Source organism: Puma concolor, chromosome A1, assembly GCF_028749965.1.
Source record: "Puma concolor isolate L17-30 chromosome A1, mPumCon1.1.hap2, whole genome shotgun sequence".
Taxonomy (NCBI): domain Eukaryota; kingdom Metazoa; phylum Chordata; class Mammalia; order Carnivora; family Felidae; genus Puma; species Puma concolor.
The window spans coordinates 223,849,313-223,868,398 of NC_141667.1; the positions used below are offsets into that span (position 1 = coordinate 223,849,313).

General features: G+C 46.8%; 1 long non-coding RNA gene across 4 annotated transcripts in view; it reads left to right on the plus strand.

The window, feature by feature from the left end:
* The window catches only part of LOC147584801 (uncharacterized), a 349,116-nt gene that overhangs the window by 239,227 nt on the left and 90,803 nt on the right, over positions 1-19,086 (plus strand). The window contains exon 1 of one of the 4 annotated variants that reach the window (XR_015253536.1): positions 2,745-4,194. The exons of the other annotated variants lie outside the window; for them this stretch is intronic. This is a non-coding gene — a long non-coding RNA (uncharacterized LOC147584801). Of the gene's footprint in view, positions 1-2,744; positions 4,195-19,086 lie in introns of those variants that run through there. 4 annotated transcript variants of the gene reach the window in all.

The following is a 19,086-nucleotide window of genomic DNA, read 5'->3' on the forward strand; positions in this document are numbered from 1 at the left end:
GCTAGGAGGTTGACGACAGATGTCCCGGAAGAGTGGAATGTGGGTAGAGTCACATTCACATTCGCGTTCAAATGGAATGAGCTTGAACCAGCCCATGTCCAGCAAGAGACATATGGGGGTTTCTTGCTCCAAGTTTGGGATCAGAGAAAGACAGTGCTAGAGAGGAGAGGGCCATCAGTGTGAGAAGGAGGAAAGAGCTTGCCTTCTAGTGCTGGATGTGCAGATTGGCTGAAGAATAAGCAACCCAAAGGGGAAGGTCGGGGGCTGATACCCCTCAGAACAACATAGAGAAAAGACAAAGAATCAGAGATACACTAGGGCTTGTGGCCAGAATCCTTGTGCATCTGCCTTTTTCTAAAATGGCAGCCTGCCTTTTAGGTGGGTGCAAACCTGCCTGTGTGGCTCTCCCACAAGTCCCCACCAGTCATGAGGTAAACTGCAACACAGCAGTCCTCAGGAAATGAACAGCCAGGCCGTTCCTGAGAGGCTTGAAAGTCCCCATGGGGCATAAAGGGTTAAGACCATTTGGAGGACTCCTGCGATGGGAAATGGAGGGCAGCCAGGAGGGTGGAAGATACTGGTGTGTGGTAAAGAGGCGACTGAGGTTACTGCCCTACCAGCTTTAATCTAGGGCAGGGTTTCTGTGCTTCAGGACCATGAACATCTGGGGCTGGATACTTCTTTGTTGTGGGGGGCTGTCCTGTACTTTGTAAGGGGTTTAGTAGCATCTCTGGCCTCAGTCTACTAGATGACAGTGGCATCCTCCCAGCCCCCAGTTGGGACAACCAAAAATGTCTCCAGACGTGGTAAACTGTCTTCTGTTGAGGGTTTTGTCCCTACCCCCTCTGGCGAGAACCACGGCCCCAGAGTAAAGTAGGGACTGGAAGGCTGGGGATTAAGGGGTTGGTTAGATGGGTGACCGGCTTCTCCCTACGATCCTGAGGTATTGATGAAGGTGACCAAGAATGTACGCAGATTGGTCTACAGCTAAAGAACGAACTTTGGACTCCAGTGCGGGGAAGTGTATAAAGGTGGTTTTAGGGCCAAGCCAACTGGATTCAAATAGTGGCAAGGACTATTTTATGCAGAAAGTGACACAGAGATTGGTTGGGACTGAATTAGGTATAACTAAGTATCTGAGAGTGAACGCCACTACAAGCTGTATTACAGGTGGTTTTTTTTTAATTTTTTTTTAACGTTTATTTATTATTGAGAGACAGAGAGACGCAGAGCATGAGCAGGGGAGGGGTAGAGAGAGGAAGAGACATAGAATCCGAAGTAGGCTCCAGGCTCTGGGCTGTCAGCACAGAGCCTGACGCGGGGCTGGAACTCCCAAACCGTGAGATCATGACCTGAGCCAAAGTCGGTCGCTTAACCAACTGAGCCACCCAGGTGCCCCGGTATCACGGGGTTTAATGATAACCATGCTCATCACAGGACTCCAGCTTGTTATGCACCTGACGACTGCTAGAAGCTGTGGCCAACACAGATTATACCCAATTTATAGTCCCACAGCTGCAACGCAGGAATTGCCCTTGTTTTGTAGATGAGGAATTTGCGGCTCAGACGGGTTCCCGTGACTTGCCCAAGGACTTGCCACTGGTCATGGCAGAGGCAGGCTCAAACCCGGGTCTGCTAACTCCGGAGCCGGTGATGTTTTCTCTACAACATGTAACATAGGATTAGAATGTGGAGTGTGTGTTCCACAAAGACTACCATAAAATCTTAATGATCATGTATGGCACTGTATGTGTTATAGACACACTCACCATATATGTGCATAGGCAAAGAGGCTCTTAACATCAATCGTGTGGTAGCTCACAAAACTATTAAACACATGAAGTGGCTGGTATTTACTACGGGAGCTGATGGCCCTTATTTCCTGGGGATTCAGTGTCCTCAGGCTCCCTGAGCAATTTTGACTCCAAACTGGGAGGAGGCTGGGTCAGCTGCTGGGTAAGGGACGTGTCTGTTGGTGGGGTAGGAGCTGGATTGGGGGGGGGGGGAAGGGGAGGGGGGGATTCTGTGCTGGGAAGGAGTCCCTGAGCCAACGTTCCTGGGGCTTGTGATGAAGTTTCTCTAAAGCAGCTACTTAAACTTTAATGTGCGCTGTTCTTGTTAAAACACAGGTTCTGGTTCAGAACCTGGGTGGGCCTGGAATTCTGCATTTCTAACACACTCCGGGTAATGTCGCTGTTGCCAGTCCAGGCAATGCTTTGAAACGTGGCCAGGGTCTTCCAGCATTAGAGAGGGAACTTACTTTTCTTAATGTTTCTTTGTAAAGCAAGCCAATTAAGAAAGGGACTGGCCATAAAGAAGCTATAGGACACAAGAGAGGCACCTGGGTGGCTCAGTCAGTTGAGTATTTGACTTGGGCTCAGGTCATGCATGATCTCACGGTTCATGAGTTCGAGCCCCGCATGGGGCTCGCTGCTGTCAGCCTGTCAGAGCAGAACCCGCTTCCAATCCTCTGTCCTCTTCTCTCTGTCCCTCCCCGGCTTGTGCTCTCCCCAAAATAACTAAATATTAAAACAAACAAACAAAAAAAGCAGGAGCAGCAGCAGCTACAGGACACGAGAGAGCCAAACAAATCATGTCTAGACGATGAGCTCGGTGGGGAGGGGGGAGGGGTGGCAAGGACAAGAGAACAAACAGGACCCTCCCTGCCTGATAAACAGATTATTAGAGACCGAAGCGGCTTGAAGCTTTAAAGAACATGAGTTTCAGAGAAGTTTGTAAAATTACAACTTCATGCAGCAGGTAGCAAACGTATGGAACTCATTATCCCTAAGCTTTAGCAGAGATTAAAAATATAGTTATGTCAATGCTATAAATAAAGTAGTAAATTACATACTTGCAGTAGGTTACTGAGGGAAGGGAGGGTATTTTGGAACACCTCCCTAACTTTTGAGGTTGACACACATGTGAGCTCTGTGTTCATAGTTTCTAGACCAAAAATAGGGACTTATGATTCACAAAGGATTCCTTCCCCCCCCGCCCTTGCTGTCTCTGGGTGGGAGAGATACTGGAAGATGTAGTGTGGAGGCTAGAGGAATAGCAGTTTTAGGACTTTATGATGGTTTCTGAAAATGAAATGCTAAGCGCTTGACGTGAAGGCTGTGCCGGGTAATCCAGGGTCTGTGGGGACTTCCTTTCAGATGCCACATCAGGTCGAGTTCCCTGGCCATCCTGGTACTAGTGGGGTGTGTGGAATGCTGACCTGATGGGCTCTTCTGCACGCTGGGGCTAGGTGGTCCAGAGCTGGACCCCCATGTGCTGACGCTTTGTTTATCCTGTTGTGGTAGCTCCTCCTCATGGATTTTCTGGGGAGTCTCATTGGATGGGACTCGAAATATCCTGGTCATTGCGTTTACTGAATTCACTCACTTATCCCACCATTATTTGTGAATTCCGACCTGCCTAACACTGGGGAAATCAAAAAGGAACAAAACACTACCTCTGTCTGCTCATGAAGCTTGCAGTGAAGTGGGGGGGGGGGGGGGAACGGGCAGTGAAGTTTGTAATTTTTTTTTAGGTGTCTTTTTGATAATGTATTAAGGAAACCTTGTGAAGGATAGTTTACAAGTACACACACCCGGGGCGTTCTGAGATGGGGTGGCATGCGGGAGTTGTCTCGGAGGAAATGACTTTCAAGTTGAAAGTGAGGGTGAGTGGGAGTTAGCTTGACGAAGAGTAAAAGGAAGAACATTCTGGGGGCACGCAAAGGCTCTAAAGCAGCAAGGGGCTTGAAGGCTGGTGTCAACAGGTGTCATGACTGGGGATAAGAGCACTGTCGGCTGACATTGGAGACCGTTCACAGAGAGCCTACTGAGCCACAGTGGGTTCAGGTCTCCTCCTATACCCATTAGAAATTTGGCAAAAGATTTTGAGCGGGAGTGTGCCTTCATTTGCTCTAGAGCTCAGGCTATCCCAACCCTCCACCCTGAGAGGGAGACATGATGCTGAGGCTTGGGTTTGCATCCGGCAAGCTCAGATGCCCAGTGGCACAGAGCCATGGGCATGGGCTACTTCAGCCCCCCAACCAGGATGGACACTAAGGGCTCTGTGTCACTGCCCCATGTGTGAGGCGCAGGTTGACTTCGTGACAGAGAAGAGGGGTGGCATGAACATGGAGAACGCATGCGAGAGAAGAGCTGTGAGCGTCCGTCATTCATCCTCTGGCATGGAGGAGGGGTGAGTCCCACGCACAGCACTCAGGCACTTGTCATTGATTATGTTCCGGGCTTACAACACCTTCTTCCGGGAGTAACAAGCAGAGTGCTCTAACGACCTCAAAAACCGTTTCATATTCCAAATTCTGTCACCTTCCTGCAGTATTCCTTCAGGTTTGGGGGATAATTTAGATGATTATCTGCTAAAAGGATCGGCCTCTTAGTGGTAAGCTAGTAGATGAAGGTGGAAAAACATTTGTTGTTTTATGGCTCATCAGGATGCATAGAAAAATCACTTGCTCTTGTCTCTTTTTTAAAAAGAGCTAAATTTAGTTTGAAGGAAATGAATTCACATTATTTTCATTTGCCTTAGCCTTCATGGTCTCATTTATCTATAATCTCTTAGCCTCTAGGTATGGGGCTGATTTTAGTTACTGCCCTGCCTTAAAAACCAGGCAGGAATGAGAAGGGGTCAAGTGTCAACCAGGAAAGGGAAATTTTTTTTTGTATTAGCTTGTAGACCTCTTGCTAAATTTTTTGGCGATCTGCTTGCAGTCTGGAAAATACAGAGATGGAGCTTAGAAGTCTGTTGTACAGTTTTTAGCCAAATAATTCACAATTCTTGTGTCAATTTTAGCATAAACATTTTTCAAAAAGAAATTCTAATGCTGTTCTGGCATCCCTTCTACCTACCCACCTCCCAAAAAGATGTGTCAAAGTTGGAGTCCAACAAAGGAAAGATGAAATTCAGTATTTGCACCCTCAGGAAGGCATACATCAGATCAGCGAGACTGAATTGTCTGAGACTATAAAGTCAATATAACTCAAGACTTGGTTTTAATTCTACCCCAGAGTTATCCAGATTTGCTCGCTTTCCGAGCACCTCAAAGCAAGTTGGGAAGAAGCCGGGGCATGGTCTCATTCTACTTATTTTGATGTGAGGTTTCCCCGTCTCCTCCAGGTACTGTCTGGGACTTGGAGATGAAGGAGAAAATACGTAGTGAGATTGGCTTGTAACATGCATGGGGACCCAGAGTTCAGGCCTGAGCTGTGAGACCTCAGCCGAAGAGTGAAAGCATAAAGACATAGACGTTCGGGAGCTCAGAAGAGAAGAAGCGCCTGTGATACTGAGAAACTGTGTTAGAGAATGATCTTCTGCTTCATTATCAGCGATAACAATAATTAAAGGGTTCTGGAACCTCAGTGGTCACCACTGCACTGTTTAATAGTAATTATTGGGCAATTACATATTATTATATGAGAGATATATAATTATATAATTGTTATTATTAAGTATGATGTTGACCATTGTGGTTCCAACCCCTCCTTCGTTTGTGGGGCCTCTTTGGGGATGGTAATTGAGATAATAGGGATAAAGTCGAGAAGAGGGAAAGTAACTGGGTGAAGACATGTTTGCCCGGCTCGGCTAGAGCAGGGGACGGGGAGACAGGACCTAACAAATCAGCGGCACCTGCACTGAGAGTTGTTAGGTTGGCCTCTCTGACTGACCTGTGGGACGATTGTGCTCCAAGAATTTCTGGCGCAGAGCGTTCTGGCTTTGTTTCTCCCGCTGTCTTTGCAGAGCGCCTGGCTGTGGGATCTCACGGAAACACAGAACACATTTGTGTGGTGCCCTACCTTGGCCTTCAGGCTGTCAAGTGCCTAGGGAGAACGGGATGTGGGCAAGGGAGATGGGGACGGAAAAGAAGTGGATTCGGAACCAAGGGCAGCTCCGTGTGGCCCAGAGGGAGTTTCCTAAGCGTGTTGCCCTGTGTTATTTTATTGATCCTCCCACCAACCCTCGGAGAGGAGGTCACGCGTTCTGATGGATGGAGCCTGGATCTGGAGTCTGAAAGACTGGATGGAACCAAGCCCAAGTGCGAACTCCCTTGTGCCGCGTGGTGACGGTGCCCCTGGGTCTGTTTTCCTGCTGTGTCAAGTGGAGATAACAATGTCCTCTCTGCCAGGTGGTTGGAGGGACTGAGATACCATGAGCACGGCAGCCACAGCAGCTGTGGCCTGCGAGGGGAAGCCGGTGGTGGCTGTGGGCAGGAGTGGTAGTGGACATTATCCGCCCGGGAGGCCATTTCATATTCAACAATGACTGTGAGAGTTGCCCCGCACGCCACAGCTGGTAAATGGCAGAACTCAGGTCTTCTCAGTTTCTGTGCTCATCTCGTTACCCTAAGAGACTCGGGTGACCCTCCGCTTGCCCCTCTCCTGCGGAAGGGGCCCTCAGGCAGCTCAGAGGAGACGTCCGAACTGTCAGTGCCGGTCTCTGTTTAGTGCGGCAAGAGGCACGCCCGGGCATGTCTGCTCTGGTACCCGGGCATGTCGCCCAGGGTACAGGGAGGGAGCTGCCGGGCAATACGTGGGAAGCCTTCCCCGGGCAGTGAGACCAGTCAGAGAATAGGGCGGGCTTTGTGAAGAGGCAGGAACACTGCCTGCCCGAGGAAGTGCCCTCTCTGGAGGAGTAGATGATTCCCGAAGGGAAAGGTACAATAGTTTTCACAATGGAGATAATCCCCAAATCGACCCTAAACAGTGTAATTCCTTAGCCACAAGCACGTTTGCAAACACTCGGTAGGAAAATGAACCAAAGATGCACACCCTCAGGGTGAGAAGAGCCATCTCGGTAGGAGCAGGACCCGGTCCCCCTCTGGGGTTTATTTTAACTACATTCTTCCTAGAGGGAGTCAGGTGGAGAGAAAGCCATTCAAGATTAGACTGAGTACAGAAAAATAAAGGAAACCGAGCTCATAAAATTGAGTCTTTAAAAGTAAATATTGAGTTTCTCTGTTTTTTTTTTTCCCCTAAGAGCTCAAGATTATTCTCAAACATCAACTTGCTTTCTCTTTCTCTCTCCCTCCCTCCCTTCCTTCCTTGAATAGGAAAAAAAAAAATGTAGAAGGCATAACTAGTCTAAGTGCGGGCAAAGTTTCATCTTGAAATGAGGATCTTAAAATATGACTTTCATTTCCTCCAATTAGTGATTCTATCCCTGAACTTTGTGATGAACAAAACTTTTGTCTTATTTTTTGAAGACTTTTATTTTTTTGGTCTAATATGGGTACAATTTTTCACTTACCTTAGAATCAGAACACCAATGTCCAATTTCTGGATTTTACGGTAAATAATAACAGAAGTTTGGTATGAGAAGAAGGTAAATTTAGTACTAAAAAGAATAACTGGCCTGGGATTAGGGGAGCTGAAGGGTATAGTGTTCATTTTGGATGGGTCAGTTCAGCCAGAAGCGATTCGGGCTGGGTATTTTTAAGTAGTATTTGACATCTAGAACTTTGGGCCACTCTGGGTGGCTTTGGGTATGCTGAGTGAGAAGCAAGAGTCACCTTTGAAGAAACCTCCAATAGCAGGAAGGGATTCTTCTTCCCAAGTGAGTGTCTGAGACTTAGTTTGTCACTTGCTGTAATTCATGGATGAGCCAGAGTAGGATGCATTTTACTGGTCAATGGCCTACAGTTTCACTAACTGTTAGAGGTGCGGCTGCAATGGCCTTGGACCAAGACTTGTAAGATTGGGTTCTGACCTTAACCTATGATTAGAGTGACAATATATTTTGTCATTCAAATCAGGATATTTTTGAGAGTGCTTTTGAGGATACTTTTGAATTATTTTTTTAAGTTTATTTACTTTGAGAGAGAGAGAGAAGGGAGAGAATCCTAAGCAGGCTCCACACTGTCAGTGCAGAGCCCAATGCAGGGCTCTATCTCTCACAACTGTAAGATCATGACCTGAGCTGAAACCAAGAGTCGGACACTTTAATGACTGAGCCACCCAGGTGCCCCAAATTAAATGAATTATATTTAAAAAGGAGCCTTATATATTAAGGAACACTCCTTAATAGTGCTAAACCCTGCAAACAAGCTCTAAGCGTTCCAGTTTTTGATTACCAATAAATTGCTTCATTGTTATTTTCCTAACCCTTATAAGCTGGGGAGCCAAGTCCATTACTGGATTTATCTTTTGGTGCAGGGAAGAGCGACGTCTGCCCAATGCTGGAGGTTACACAGCGTCTTCATGTTCTTCTCTTGGTCAGAGAGTAAGGAAAAGAAATTTTCTTACTAGTGTTTTGAGACACTCCTAACCACAGTCACAAGAATTAGCATCAGAAAGCCAAGGAATGGCATCCAGTTTGAGGTTTTCGTGTGGTTTTTAAAACGTTTAGAAAATGACTAGATCTCCAAGCTCCTCTGTCCCTGCTTATAACTATTTTGGTGGTCTCTAAGTGGCAATAATTGAAATATTATTGCTTTTGTGCCATATAATTTCCCCATAACACAACGCCTAAATATGTTCCTCTCCGCTCCATTGGGTGAAATTTCCTGCAAGTGTGGGCTATGGCAATCTCTGTGTTGTGAACACATAGAATTGGAGAAAGGTTTCTCTTTAAAGTATCCCTGGATTCCAGCACCTGATAAGCTCACTGCTGCAAACACTGATCTTGACTCAGAGAGAGAAGCTGGGTATTTAAGGTCAAACTTACACACACACACACACACACACACACACACACACACACACACACACACACACATTTATTTATTTATTTATTTATTTATTTATTTATTTATTTGTGTGTGTGTGTGTGTGTGTGTGTGTGTGTGTGTGTGTGTGTAGATTTGTTATAATTACATGGTTAGAAACACAGTGTGCTTGGAGCCAAATGTTGATTAATGTTAATTTTAGGGTAAACAGAGGGAGAGAAAGACAGGAAAAGCCAGTGGACTCCAAAGCTAAAAATATTCTTGAGTTGAGACTCAGCATCTACGGGTGCACAACCCGATAATTACTTCTGAACAGTGATTACTTCTTGTTATATAATTAACCTTGAGGTTCATCTGGACTGTTAGAGCTTTTCTCCTGGAAGGCACCAATCGCTGTGATTCACAGACCACTGAACTAAGTCCAGAAATGCCCGCACACCAAGTGACTCCACGCTGCTCTTTCAGAACAAGTGTCTTCTCTTCTGGAATACAGGAGGGATATTGTTCATTAGGGACTAAATCTGCTGGGAAGGTAATAACCATTTGTCTTGCTGAGGGTGATGTGATTTGGAAAGGAGGCACAGAGAAACTTCCAGCTTAGTTTAATGAAGGCCAGTTGAAGAGCCTTCCCATCCTAAAGCTCTTTTCTCTGTTTCACTTGGGAAAGCCTAGAAAAGAAAACGTTAGCAGCCCTTCAGCATTCTGGCACTGATTACTACAAGCTGTATCCAAAATAAAGAGAAAGTGAGAGACCCAGGGAGACAGAAGAAGGATCTGAAAGTCTGTGAATGTGGAATGAAATTGAATACTTTAAACTAGAACCGGGTTGCAATTAAATGAAAGTGGGGGGTGGGAGGAGGGGAGAATACTGTGCTGGCTTCTCTTTTAGACATTCCCTGACCATTGGAGAGACCAGCATCAGTTCTAGTCAATGGATTTAATTCATTTTCTAAAGCAGAAATTGTTGGTTGCTTACCAACAGCGATTCTCCCTTTCACCCTTATTAGCAGAAGCTTGGTTTTATTTGGATAACCCACCTGCCCAACCACGGCCAAATGTTTCAGGAAATCGGTCCCGGTCATCCTATATTCTATGCAGGCGAGAGCATGTGGTGCAGTTTTGCCCAGTGAGATGGGAAAGAATGTCTGCTGGGAGGTGATAGTGCCTGGCAAAGATTTGTTTTGCTTATAAATTGAGACCACCAGGAAGAGGTGGGCACCTCCAGCTTCTGCTAGTTGTAGGTGCTTACATATGGTGCTAGTGACTGCCATCTTGCTTCCATGAAATGAGTTAGCTTGAACACCAGCCAACCTGTTGAGGAGGGCGGAGCTGAAAGACAGGAGGACCTTTGGCTACGGATGACCTCAAGGAGCCCATGAATTAACTCACGTTGGAGCTGCCCTGAGTTGGAACTTCTTAGAGTGTGAATACCTCCCTGGTTGTTTGTGGCAGTTGAGTCAGGGGTATTTCATCCTGGCAGATGGAAATATCTCAACTGATATGGTACTTTATTAGGAGAGTCACATATCTCTTCTAACAAATCCATTTCTTTGCCCACATGAGTAGCCTCAAATCCTTAGGAGCGGCCTTCTGAGCCCCACGTTGGGCCATGCTCAAGATCAGTAATAACAACCATAATAATAAACTCACACTTGTTTAGGCTATGCATTTTCCAAAGGACTTTGACGTGGATCCTTACTTACGGGGCAGGTAAGATGAATGTTATTATCCCTGTTGTTAAGGTGAGAAAACAAACACAAGGAGGTGGAATGATTTACCTGACCCATCTGACGACACATTGATGATAGAGCTAAGATTTAAAAACAAAAAACAGAAAACAAAAACCTAAGTCTGCCAAAGAGAAATGTTCTGATAGTGAGAAAGAGTAAATGTAGAAAAGGATTAATAAGCATGGCCTTTGGAGACCACTTTTGGAGGCCAAACTGTGTTTAAAGTCCCACTCTAGAGAGAGAGCCAAAGCATAAGAGACTCTTAAAACCTGAGAACAAACTGAGGGTTGATGGGGGGTGGAGGGAGGGGAGGGGGGGTGATGGGCACTGAAGAGGGCATCTTTTGGGATGAGCACTGGGTGTTGTATGGAAACTAATTTGACAATAAATTTCATATAATAAAAAAAATGAGATTAAAAAAAATTCCCATTCTGCTTCTTGTTGATATTGTGGACTTAGACAAGTGACTTAAATCTCTCTCTCTGATCTTTAGCTTCCCCATCTGTGAAATTCTAATGATAAAGCCCAGATCACCAGGACATTTCAAGAAATTAATTTAAAAATGTATTTAAAGTACCGAATCCACTGCTTGGCACATTACAGATACTCCTCTCCCGAACACTGCTTACTGAAAGAAATTGTGGTTACTCCTTCCTTGCTGCTTTTTAAAGATGAAATGGGCCGCTACGGGTCCCTTATAAGGCACAGGACTAGATAGAACTAGTCATTTCTAAAAAGCCTCCAAAATTAAAAGAGTCTATGGCAAGAAAGAAAGAAAAAATAAATAAAACAGAAAATTAAAATCAGAAGTGTTTCTGGCCAGTTGCTGAAGGTGAAAGGTTTAAAACAGGATGCCACGTAATGGAGACAGGGCTGGGAAATTTGTGTGGGAATGAAGAGAACACCACAAAAACAGGCCAGGAAGGAGCTGGCAATATACAAGTATGGAAGAAAAAAAGCCAGGGTCTGTAGTGGTACACAAGCTAAACATTAAGCCAGCTGTGTTTTGCTCTTATTAAGAAAAAGGCAATTATAGCACTGGAATTCATATGAGCATTCACCATGAGGGAACTTTAAGCTGACCATCTCACCCTGACTAGCTTCTGTCAGATCTCTCTTAGAGTACTACATTCCTTCTGGCCTCACCTCTTAGGTAAGGCGAAGTGATCAAGAAAGGATTTGGAGAAAATGATTCAGAGACTGGAAGGTGGGACTGGGGAAACTACAGTCCTTCAGTTTCTCCTGTAGAAATGAAAGAAGGCAGGGAACCCAATGACTTTGGTGCCTGAAGGGACATTGTGCAGAGGACAGGATTCTGACCTTTCCAATCTTCCCTAGCCTCCTTGCCGGGGCAGGAGTTTGCACATATCAGGTGTTCAGGTAGCTGATTTCTGATGATATTAATGATGTAAGTTTTAAGTGCTTTCTGGACATTTAGGTCGAACATTATAAAAATCTTTGTGACACTAAATATTAGAGAACCTTCAAAATGAATGATAGCACCTATATCTTCTTTTACGAACTTTTTAGAGAAGACTGTAGAAATGCTGTGAAGTTTAGTTTATTCCCTCTTTAATTAAGCCCTCAAAGAAACTAGGCCAAATAAAAGGAAACCCATACTAAAACTCATAGAGGTAGGTAATCAGGTTCTGGGTTTGTGTCCCTGTTTTGCCACTTACTGACTCTGTAAATTTGGGAAATTTTATCATTATCATCTCTGAGACTCAGATCCCTTAACTGTAATTTGGGGTAGTAATACTTCATAGGATGGTGGGGATTAAATGCGATAATGCCTGTCAGCATTTGCACAATACTTAGAACATGGGAAAAGATGAAAAGCCCAGATATTTGCGCTTTGGAAAAAGTCAATGAATATTCTATTATTATTGAGTATGTAGAGAGTGTCAATTTGTTCATTTCAGGAGGTGCTCTAGAATTTCCTTAGTCTTGGAGGCTTCTGTTCATCCCCTGAGGTGCCTCTGTTCTTGACTCTAGCGGCTGTGTTGGCCTACTGCCCTGCTGTGGCCAAACTCCCTTCCCAGGGTAATTTGGACTCCCTCCCACCTGCAGCCCCATCTGAAAGGGGTGACAGGGTGGCTGCTCTTGTAACGTGTGTGTCAGCTCTGTTCTGACCACAGAGTGGAAGAGTGCCTCTGGCCTGTGACGTGCCTTGCTTCTGTATATCTCTTCCTCCTACTTTCTGTTGGAGGCATTTCAACTAAGAGACACAAGAGGCCAGGACTCAACTGGTGGTAGTCTCCGAAGTTGGAAGGCCATCTAGACTTGGTGGCTAGGGCTTCCATTTCAGGACTGGCCAGGCGAGTGGTCAGTGGGCACTGAGCGGGCCTGCAGAGAGGGGACGTCAATCAGAAGTGAGAGATGATGTGGCCTCAGGGAAGCAGAGAGCTCTCTGCCCGATGACCTCCCAGTTGGCCCAAAGCCTAGCTGTGCTGCTTGCCGATTTTCTGTAATAAACCCTCTTGTGATTTGAACTGCTTAGTTCCTTGAAACCACATGACCCTCACCCTGGACACTGGCCCACAGTCTCCTCTGTCAGGCTTGAGAAGCCACTCAGTAAACGTTGATGACAATGGCAGTGAAGATCACAAGGCGGGCGGCGGCGGGGGGGGGGGGGGGGTTGGGGGGTGGGTGGGTGTGTGCACGAACAATCGCTTTAGATTCTGAGTTCTGAGATCCTGCTGTGCTCCCGAGATTTTTATTCCTGCCCTGTCTTAGCCCTTGGCCGAGATAAGACACCCACAGTAAGCTCCTTGTTTCCTGGGATGGCAGGTGTAACTTCAGATCCAGTTTCTACTGAAGTCCCCATCTTACCCTTCCGTCCTTTTCTTCTTTTTTGAATGTCTGTGATCAGACATTAAACTCAGACCCTGGGTCCTTCAGTTTAATAATTTTGGGGTTAATAATTCTAGTCACTTAGCATAATTAAACTACCTTTTATACCTACAAATGTGGAACTGCATCTTTTAAGGAAATTGAGTCCCAAAGTCAGTTAGAGGAGGCAGAGATCAAGGATGCTCAAACTCACTATGGAAAACACCTTATAGCATCTGAAAGTAGATAGCAGTATATGTGGTTTGCACACATAAAGCTGCGCAGTAATACTCTTGTATAAATATTTAATAATACATGCAGTAATGTGGAGGGAATGATAAAGAGTTCATACTAAATCGATCTCCTGCTTCCCTCTTCCCGGCCTCCATGTCTCTGTCTCTCTCTTTTTTCTTTTTTTGCTGAGCACCCATAGCTTCATGCATATAAGTTAGACGCGCCCATAAGGCACTTGGCTGTGCTGGACGCCCGCAGGATTTCCCGACCTCAGGGGTTTCCAGTCCGGGAGAAGGCGCTTGTCGTCTCAGGTCTGTTTAGGGAAGGTGCCAGCAGGCCCTCCCTCTTCCCACACTTGCTTCACAGATACTTCTGCAGCCCCGCAGGCAAATAGGCTCATCTGAGACCTAATCAGGAAACTAAAAGGGAAAATGAGGAGCTGGGAAAGATGCTAAAATCGTCAATTATCCACCTGGGACACCCACTCTTGGTTTCCTTGGCAAAAGCAGCCTATGAAAAAGGGATGCGGGGGAGGGGGGGATGTGAGCGGAAGAGGCAATTCGGGGCTCTCAACCTGGGATCATTTTACCTGCAGCCTTGAGCTCCGAAGGGCGGGGTGTTAAACGGAGGCAGCTGGGACCTCTACTTTTCACCAAGCTCGTGGAGCTACGTATCAGGAACTGGCAATCCCTCGGAAAACTTCAGATTGCCCTTCAGATATCAGTAATGACATCCCCAGGAATGGGAATGATCTTGTTCCCACGGAGCCCAGGATGTCTGACTGTCTGCATGTGCCTTTCAGTTCTGCATTTGGCATGGCTGACTTTTTAAATAAAAATCACCTAGCATGGTTTACCATATGTCTGATGAAATGCTGTAAAAATGAAACGCAGATCTGCGCCATTCACTCTTGAGCAAATACATATGTTGTCACATCTCAGAGCTATTTATTTCTCCTTATTTTAAGTGTGCCCGGTGCCACCCGTCCAGATGCACATCGATTGCACGAGGAAAAATGGGGAAAAATTTCTCAATTATTTGAACATGTACATTTTATTGGTCATGTGGAACAGATACAGTGTCTTGGGTAATAAAATTTAAAAAATGCAATGTATTTTTAATAAAAGGTTTTGGATGATGAAATGACAAATAATGAAAAAATAAAAGGCAATCATATGGGGGCACCTGGGTGGCTCAGTCTGTTGAGCGTCCGACTTCGGCTCAGGTCACGATATCACGGTTCGTGGGTTCAAGCCCCGCGTCGGGCTCTGGGCTGACAGCTCGGAGCCTGGAGCCTGCTTCGGATTCTCTGTCTCCCTCTCTGTCTGCCCCTCCCCTGCTCGTGCTCTGTCTCTCTCTGTCTCAAAAATAAAAAATAAACGTTAAAAAAATTTTTTTAAAAATGCAATAATATGATAAAAACTTCAGGAGAAAATAGGCCAAACACGTACCTCCTATGGGAGCAGGAACCTTGACTCACGGGTTTGGAGATGCCATCTGAGTCCTACTCAGGTTTGGTTGTGCCCTGTGTCACTGGATAAACCATATCAGTGTTCGGTGACTCATTTTCCTGACTCTCTGGGGAGACTAATTCTACCCAGGTCACACCCCCTTGACACAGGATGGTCCGAGGTGTGAGAGAGATAAGTGGTTAATAGTAAACCAGAGATCGGAGAGACGGTCTTAGACGTGTGGGGTTTCCTGCGTCTTTTGAAGCCTGACAATGGGCTTTATTGAAATAAAAATCAACTCTTAGTTACTTGCGAGAGAATCACAGCGAAGCTGCCCGCCCTACCACCCTGAGCCCGTCGTCCGCGGCGGCACGGGCCAGAGTGAGGCCGGGAAGTGCTCTGTGATCGTGGAGGGAGGGCCTCCTCCGTCTTGAGGAAATGGGTGTGGGCAGGAGGCCAGGACCATATAACATTGCTGCCCCCTCAAGGGAGACGGGGAGCCGGTCTCTGCTCGCGCTGAAGCGTGTGTGGCTGTCGCTGCCACTGCTGTCCTGGTCTCTTGTAGCAGCTTTTTAACATTCTGGCTTCCTGGGTGGCCTGGCAGCGTCCCTGGAGAGGCTAGGCTCTTCGTGTCCCCTGAGGCCATGTGGCTCTCTGTGACAAAGAAGAGGTCACTCCACACTGCCAGTGTCACACAATCAGATGGGCCCAGCGTCCAGGAGAACAGCGACCCCGCGGCTGGCCCCAGTACGGCCCTGACTTGTCAAGCAACTTTTTCCTCGGAGAAAGAGAGAGCCAACTCAAGCCATGCGCGGAGCCTGGCTCCAGTTGTCCGGTTCATTGGCTCTCACGCAGCACATGCCCGCTTCTCCCCAGAAATAATGGCGCATTCAAACTACCGAACCGCCTTGTCCATACGACAACCAGCTCACTCCCCTTCCCAGCTGCAGGAACCCTAGGATGTCAGATGACAAGCCTGAAGAATCGGTGAATTGCATGCTCTCATTTCGCAGAGGAGTCGTGAGCCAGGCTGAGGACTTGCCTACGGGCAGTCTGCAAGCTGGTCTACCCCTTGCTTCTGCCTGGTAGGGTTGGTGGGGGCAGGGGTGTAGCCGAGAGAGGTAAAAACCTCCGCTTCTTGAGTCTTGGCTCAGGGACCTGGTGCGATGCCCCCTACCTCTCTGCAGAGCAGAGAAGCCCTGGGCGTTCCTGCCCGAAGGCCATGCTGCTTCGAAGGTCTAGCTGTCTCTTCCTTTCACTAGGCCCCCCTGCCTCTGTGAACACGAGGACCTGTGTGTTAGTTAGGCAGGCCTGCTATAACAAAGTACCACAGGCTGGGTGCTTAAACAGTGAAAATGGATTTTGTCACAGTCCTGGAGGCCCAGGAGTGCCAAATCAAGGTGCTGGCAGATGTGGTTTCTTTTGAGGTCCCCCCTGCCCACACTTGGCTTGTGGGTGACCTTCTTCTCCCCATGTGCTCACGCGGCCTTCCCTGGGCGCTAATCTCTTCTTGTAAGGACACAGATCAGACTGCGTCAGGGCCCCCCTCCGAAAGGCCCCATTTTAACTTAATCATCACTTTAAAGGCCCCATGTCCAAATTTAGTCACAGTCTGAGGTACTGAGACTAGGGCTTCAACATGTGAATTTTGAGGGGAACACAATTCAGCCCCCTCCCACCTGCCCCAAAGACACTGGGCTTCCATACTCTGGGGAGGTCACCGGGGATGCTGGAGACATGAGGAGACCCTCGGCTTCTCTAGTGAGGCTGGGCAGGAGCCCTCCTGCGATAGGATGTCCCCACCTGACCTCCCTCCCTGTCTGCTCCTCCGGAAGGGAGCTCTAGTCAGGAACGGGGGGCTCATCTCACCATTTCCAGCAATGCGGACTGAATCCCCCGATTCCCCACAGCCGTCCCCCTCCTCCTGTGGCGGAACCCACACGCGTGAATGTTCAAAATCAGTGAATCCCATTCCTCTTCATCTTGGTGGCTCCTGGCTGCTGGCACAGCTGCTCCTTGCTGGAGCTTCTGTGGGTGGCAGCCGTCGGGCAATGCCTCACCTTGTAAGAGTAGTAACTGCCCTTTATCGAGCGCCTGGCGTGTGCCGGGTCAGCTAAGGGCTAGGAACTTAACGTGAATATTTAATAGAGTCCCACAAGAATCCGATGAGGTCACTATGGTCCCTCTCATGTGACGGGTGGGGGAGGAGGTTCTAGGAAGTGAAGGCGACGTAGCTGGGAAACAGAGGGATCCACCCCTGAACCCAGGTCTATGTGACTTCCTGAACTTGACTCTACACTGTCTCCCTAGCTAAGCTGACCAGCTTCTCTCTTCAAGTATTGTGTATTCCGTGGAACTTGCTCTCACTACCTGGAATAGTTCTCAGGTTCCAACGTCAGTATCACACTTTCAGTATCACCTCCTGAAGACAGAGCTCAGCGCAGTATAAAGAACAGGGGGCGGCCTTTGGAGTCAGGGTTGGGTTCAAATACTGGCCACGGCGTTGACTATCCACGTGACCCTGGCTAAGTTACTTAACATGAGTAAGCTTCAGTTTCCTTGTTTGTGAAAGGAGATAACCCTCTACTCCACAGGGATGAAATTAGATAAGATATGCCAAGCCACTTGTGCTCTGTCTGGCATGCGGTAGGCACACTGAAAAGGTTGTTCTGGATTAAAGGGAACTCAAGGAATGCACAGTTAAGTGGGTTTGGGATCCTTGATTGATCTTGGATCAAAAACAATAATGAATAAAATTTTATTGTGTTAAATTAGTAATATATATTAATAAGGTGTGTATGTATGTATATATACATATACAAAGTCCATATGCAAATTCCTCCAATTGCGTGTACCTATACGTCATGCATATGTGTGTATATATATATACACACACCGATGCATATACACAAATATATAGTGTATAAATACACAAATATATGTGACATATTATATATTAATGTGACATTATGTATATGTATATTTGTGTACATATAGTTGTGTACGTATAAACACACACACACGTTATTGGGACAAGGGGAGGAATTTGAGTGTGGACTTTATATAAGCTAATGGAATGGTGTTAATGGTACATTTCCTGAGTGTGGTCATGGTGTTGTGGCTACGTAGGAGAATGCCCTTGTTCCTAGGAGGTACACGCGGAAGTATTTAGGGATGAAATGTCTCAACATCTGCCACGAACTCTCAAATGGTTCCTCAAACAGATGAACACACATGTGTGCTTCTGTGCACACGCGTGCACATGTATGTAGAGATGTGACAAAATGAATATCTGTTGTATTATTAGGCAACTTTGCCGCAGGCCTGACATTTTTCAAAATACACAGCTGTGGGGCACGGGAGCTGCTCGCAAAGGGTAAGGCACAAGCCTGTGGAACAGCACATTGGGACGTGGGAGCTCACTTTGATTTTTGTCCTGTGCCCTGTCGTGGCCGGAGGACCGCCTCTGTCTGGGCCAGGGGAAACTGCCTCTTTTAGCATAGGGGTCAGCTCCCCAGGTTCCCCAGAGCGCTGGCCACCACCTGCATCCCAATGCTGAGCCCACCTGCCCTCCTAGTTGTGTCCTCACCCAGCATTTTAGAGATTCGCAGGAGCCCACATTTGGGATTGCCAGATTTAGAAAAGAAAAATACAAAATGCCCAGTTAAATCAGAATGTAAATAACAAACGTATTTTTTTTTTTTAGTGTAAGAATGTTTCAAATACTGCATGACACATAACTTGTACTAAAGAAAGGTATTTGTTGGTCACTCAAATTGAACGAGGCATTCTGTATTTTTTTTGGCTGCCCTACTCCTGCCCCCACCCCATCTTACCCACATGCCCACAACCAGAGGTCATGGTCGTCTGTGAGGACTGGAGTCTTAAGAACACAGCAGAAAGAGTTCCCAGTCCCCTAGCAAGATTTGCAAACTGCCACAGTGACCCTGGGCGTTCTGCTCTGGGACTGAAAAGCAGGAACAGAAGAGGCAGATGGTTGGGGTGGGGCAGGGGGAGGGCAGACCGTGGGCTGCAGGGAGGGAATCTGGAGCCGCTGGCTTGGGTTTGAATCCTGGCCTTACCGCCTCCTGTCTGGGTGCATCTGGACAATAAATGATCTCATCTGTCTCAGCTTCCTCATCTGGAAGATACAAATAACAAT